This window comes from Neolamprologus multifasciatus, chromosome 15, assembly GCF_963576455.1.
Source record: "Neolamprologus multifasciatus chromosome 15, fNeoMul1.2, whole genome shotgun sequence".
NCBI classification, from domain to species: domain Eukaryota; kingdom Metazoa; phylum Chordata; class Actinopteri; order Cichliformes; family Cichlidae; genus Neolamprologus; species Neolamprologus multifasciatus.
The window spans coordinates 24092475-24098743 of NC_140453.1; positions in this window are offsets into that span (position 1 = coordinate 24092475).

Consider the following 6269-nt stretch of genomic DNA (forward strand, 5'->3'; position numbering starts at 1 on the left):
AGAGCAGAAACTACAGAAAGTAGAAAAGAGTAGAATCTGACATTTCAGCAGACTTTTTCCACCAGAGCAAAATCACAAAGTGAAGCTGTTGTGAAAGCAAATTTTATTGTAGCAGAGGAGACAGCCAAATCAGCCCGGTACCACTCTGAAGAGCTGCATGATGAAGGTAAGCGACGTCTTGTGTCCAGACAAAACGCAGATTTTGGCAAATGTGAGCCTGAGGAGAAATACGATTGCTGATCGGGTTTGTGAGATGGCCACTGATTTAAGAACACAGTTGTGTGAAAGAAGCAAAAACTTTATTGCATACTCTCTTGCTGTGGGTGAAAGTATAGACATGATGGCCATTGCACAGCTGACCATCACAGGTGCTGAACTGCACCTGTGCAGATTCAGATGGAGGTGCAGTGTAATGATACACTCAAAGTGAGCAAGTCCTCAGGTAAACAAGAGTAACTACCAATAAGAGTGGAGGATGTTGTTGATGCATTAGAGGGTTACCTAGGCAACCAGTGCCTGAACGTCTGCAAAGTCTTTACCCCTAATCTTTAATCCGAATCTGTGTGTTTTAGGCTTTTCGTTCAGGTTCTATGTCCATGTGTAGGAAAAGTTGCTCTAATTTATAATACTGTTCCCGTGCTTTTAAGCTGTGTTTCCATGTACCTCTAAATCAATGCATATCCAATCTGTGGGCACGTATATGTTTATTTATACTACTTAATATTCTCATTGGTTACACAACTTAATCCCTAAGTAACCCCTGAACCTTAATGCTGAACACAAGCCCTACCCGGTAACCTTAAACTAACTCTAAGTTCTCAGAAAATGTGATTTTTCACAGTTTGAAATTTGCCCTTGAGAATCTTGTTAATAGGGTTACAAAAATTAGACCTTCTAACTAGCACACATAAAAAACTATTAACATTTTTCCACCACATATCCCTTTGTTCCCTTAAAGCTATGGGATATGACCAACATTAACGTAAGCACACAAAACTTTAAAGGTCTGAGAATTTCTAAGAATCAATTTAAGACCTTTAACAGCCTTTTAAAGATGTGCATATGGAAAATATTTGAGTTCATGTATTTGAAATATGACTCAATTCAAACAGGAAAACAAACACTTTTTGGACCGACTGCTTTGTAATAGTGTTATTAATCATGTTGTGGTTTATTGTAGTCAGCAATGAGCTTGTAAATGTTATTTTTTCAGTGATCTTCGGCTCAGCTTGAGTCTGGCTTAGCTGTGTACAACAATGGGCGTGTTTGCGTGCTAATTTCTCGTCATTGATTGTTTTCAGATGTAAAGTAAAATCACTCGGAGCGGCTCTCCCGACTGTTTCAACAGCCGTCCTGAGGCTGGATCAGACCAGGCTTTTCAAACACGACGTGATTTATTCAGGGCTTTGAACGCAGCAACATTTGTTCCTAATAAAGCAGCTCTGAGTTTGGCTTTATCAATGAGGAAGAGTGAGAACCGGAGCTGCTTGTTGTTGCAAAGTTTGACAACGAGCTTCAGCAGACACAACACAGCTGAGTTTGTGCTTTTAAGAAAAGTGATTTTCTTATCAGGGAGTGATCTCTCTGAGATGTTTTCATGAACAAACATCGTTAAAGGAGCTTTTGTTTTATCCTTCAACATGTTGAATTGTGTCAGCGCCTGAAAGATAAACACATCATTTCATAAAAGCGAAGCCAAAACGGCTTGCATTACACACACACACACACACACGTTCATGTTCTGGAGATCAGCCTGGTCTTCCTGGAAATATTCAGTCTTATAAATGTGCCAAATACATGTGAAGGATCAATCCATGAAATAAAACAGTTGCTGGACGGCGAAACGTTCACACACCCACACACCGACAGGAGGTCAGCGTCAGTCCATTTTTGTTTCAGGAGTCATCCGGCAGAGGTGTGGACTCGAGTCACATGACTTGGACTCGAGTCAGACTCGAGTCATTAATTTTATGACTTTAGACTTGACTTGAAAACATGTTCTAAGACTTGTGACTTGACTTGGACTTTTACACCAATGACCTGGGACTTGAATTGGACTTGAACCGGTTTACTTGAAAAGACTTGATATTTCACCCCAAATATAAAATTTTACACGCATATTATATAGAAAGTGTGCACCATTAATTCACTTCATTTATTCAAACCACACTCCGTATGTATGTGTGCGTGAGCTGTAGCACAGCCAATCAAATTAACCAGATTTTTTTTTTTTTAAAGAAAAGAAAATGCTCAAAATTGCTGCAAGGAGTTATTTTTTCAGGTACATAAACTATGAAATAGTCAACAAAAAACCGAAATGCAATATGCAAAACATGCAAGAAGAGAATCATAGACAGAGATGGAACAACTTCCAACTTTCTCCGACAGTTGAAGTTGCATAAAGAACAGTAGGTGGTCCTTCTCTTTTGCTACAATGAGATAGCTGACTTCATCTAACTAGCAAATGTTGTCCAGGCTACGTTGGTGATACAGGTTTTTTTTTTATGTGTATGATATTTTTGTCATGCGATTTTAAAGCCGGTCCTACAAGCGCATCCAAGAATAACATGCAGCTTATCTCAGAACTGTCGGGGAAAATTATTCTTGGAGCTAAGTTTAATTGAGCTGCATTTTATAGAGGTGCAATTTCACAATTTGTATATATTTTCTAAGTTCACTATTTTGTTATGTGTTGAGAAAAACGCAGATTTAAAAATTACATGGTCTAATATTTACATTTAGCATATAACTGCAACATTCTTTTTTCGTTGTTTTTTTTTTTTTTAAGACTCGAAAGGACTTAAAATTCAAAGTTTCAGACTTGTGACTTTACTCTGACTTTTACACCAGTGACTTGAGACTCGACTCTGACTTGCCTGACATTACTTGAGACTTGACTTGTGACTTGAGGATAAAGACTTGAGACTTACTTGAGGCTGGCAAAACAATGACTTGGTCCCACCTCTGTCATCTGGACACACATCAGCAGGTCTAAAGTCACTCTGGTGTGCAGTTTAGATCCCATTTAATTCAAGTTACGTCAACGTATGATTTCGAATTTGTTTCTTAGTGGGATCACTCAAAAAGATACAGATGGATTTGTGTGAGACTTTTACAAGAACTGAGTTAGTTCAGCTTAGAAGTTTTAATTTTTGGAAGATGGAGAAAAACTGAAAACATCTTCTCAAATACATGTCAAACTGAAAGAGTTTAAAAAGTTCTAATCCAGATCCAGCTGTGACCCTTTGAGATGGGGGAACGTATTTCATGCCTTAAGAGGTTTGCAGTCTCACACGTGTTTGTTGGTAAGATTACCTCAAAGCAGGTGGAGAAGAGAACCTATTAGACCTTTTGGTGCAGACCTGGATCTCTTTCTTTAAAGCTCAGAAGCGAGGCCTTGACTCTAATGGATGTCTGAGTGCACTCTGAAGACAGCAAGGAACGTCCGGTCCAAATGTGGCCCACATCGGCAGCTATCTCTGGGCTACGTTCACGAGTCTGACTCAAACCAGCCATACCGCCACCTGATGTGTGGATGCACTCATCTATAATTAGCTTGGATGTCATAGAAGTTACTTGCTAAAATAAATGTCCTCTGCTTTCCTTATATAGTCCCATGGAAACACTGCTGCAATGGAACAGGGTCAGTGTAAGGTAAAGAAGAGTTATCTTGAAACTTGAATAATGCAAAGCAACTTTCGTGGAAATAAGAAGAATAGGTTGACGTTAACATTATCGCTGCAAGTGGTGAGATATTCCAGAACTCTGTTTTTTTCACATCATGTGATGGTGTGTTTCTGTGAACATGTGTTTATACATCAATAGATGAAAAATATTCTTGAACAAATCGCTGGTAAGTTCAACACAAGACTCTGGTGGGGAAAGTGTTAAAGATGCTGTGGTTTATCTTTGCATCGTGATACTGGTGCAGCGCCATCGCTCACTCATTCGTCACACCCAACCTTCCTCCTGCACTCACACAGTTTGGTGCCACAGCTCATGTTTTATCTGTAATGTTCCATTAATTTGAACCTCTGCGGGGACCGCACATGAACGAGAGAACTGCTGCCGTGTGATAATCATCTCACTGCTTCCACATAGAGGAAGGCAGTGACTCAATTTACTGTAATGAGCTCTGAACATCACTGTGGATAACCAGGGCTGCAGAGGACTAAATATACTTCAGGTAACTGAGGTAATAACCTCTTCTTTTTTCACCTGAGGAGGAATGTGATCGTGGCAGGACAGCTGGAGATATCAAAATTTGCTGGAACATTTTTTGGGAATTACATTTTTTAATATCCTTCAAAAACAGTTTCACAGTAAGGTCCAACCAACATGAAACATCAACTCACTGATCATCTTGTTTTTCCTAAACTAGCACACAGGTACATTATGCAGTTATACAAAGAAATTTTTGCTGCATTTTACACATTTTTAGCAAATATTTGCTTAGAAAACACAACGTTGTGTATATTATAAGCAATTATTGCTTTGCTTTGGGTTAAAATGGTATTGGTCTCAAAATAAAAGATAAAATATGTGGTTATAAAACAAAAAAATAAACACTTATTGACTTGTAAGGCCGGGTCCACAGGACGGATGACGCCACCCCCCTTGTTTGTTCAGGCTGAGCTGGCCAGGAACAACTACCAGGACTGGCTTAGTCTGGGTTCCTCACCGAGGCCCATCTTGCCTTGGAAGACTCTACCAGGGGAAAGTTTCCCACGACATCATATCTCCAGGGAATACTCAGGCACACAAGCCACTGCACCATCATAGGATGGTGATTAGTACAAGCTCACAGTACAGATTCTGCTTCTCCACATCAGCTGTGGTGGTTTGAACATCTGACCCACATACAAGGCCTTAAATAATCAGGCCCCATCTTATCTTAATGACCTTGTAGTACCATATCACCCCATTAGAGCACTTCGCTTTCGCACTGCAGGCTTACTTGTTGTTCCTAGAGTATTTAAAAGTAGAATGGGAGGGACAGCCTTCAGTTTTCAGGCCCCTTTTCTGTGGAACCAGCTTCCAGTTTAGATTCAGGAGACAGACACTATTTCTACTTTTAAGATTTGGCTTAAAACCTTCCTTTTTGCTAAAGCAAATAGTTAGGGTTGGATCAGGTCACCCTGAATCCTCCCTTAGTTATGCTGCAATAAGTGTAGGCTGCTGGGGGATTCCCATAATGCATTGGGTGTTTCTTCTTCTCTAACTATGTGTTAATAGACCTCTCTGCACTGAATCATACTTGTTATTAATCTCTGGCTCTCTTCCACTCTCTTCCTGTCTTCCTTCTCTCTCCCCAACCAGCCGTGGCAGATGGCCGCCCCTCCCTGAGCCTGGTTCTGAGGTTTAAAAGGGAGTTTTTCCTTCCCACCCAGTGCTTGCTCATAGGGGGTCATATGATTGTTGGGTTTTTGTCTTATGTATTATTGTAGGATCTACCTTACAATATAATGTGCCTTGAGGCGAATGCTATTGTGATTTGGTGCTGTATAAATAAAATTGAAATTGTCCAAGATGCCTTTTGGAAGCCTCTTAGATGAAGTGCTTGGGTTTGTTCAGCTGGAGAGATTAAGTCTCATGAAATCAGTTCAACAAAAGCATCAACCATGCCTTCAGTTCACTGAACATGTAATGAGCTCAGGTGTTGTTGTATGGAAACCACAGGCATTATGCTTTAAAACCTCCTGTTAGTGATCTAGTCAGTAAATTATTTTAATTAGTTTCATATTTTCTGTTATTTCATTGGGTGATATAAGTTGCTCTTTGTCTGTCCCCTCACCCAGACAAAGAACTTCATCTCAATTTGCCTTTGAAGACCCTGCCAAGGACAAATTGCCTCTGACAACATACACAAACCCCTCCACTCCAATAAGGTGGCTATTCACAGGGGGGACCACCCTCCCTATGGTCATGAGTTCTGGGTAGTGACTAAAAATTAAACCGTAGGTACAAGTGGTTGAAATTAGTTTCCTACTCTCCCTTAGAGATAAGATTAGGAGCTCAGTTGGCTGGGACTCAGAGCTTCAGAGTTTCAGGACCCAGAACTCACTGGAGGGATTACATGTCTTGACTGGCCTGGGTATGACTCAGTGAGCTGGAAGAGGTGAGGGAAGCCTGGGTTTCTGTGCTCAAACTCCTGGATGGATGGATGGATGGATGGATGGATGGATGGATGGATCTTCTGTCTTTTCCACCACTCATAAAACAATTAAAACAGTGAACTTGTTTTTAAAATGTATCATCTTCAGGTTTAT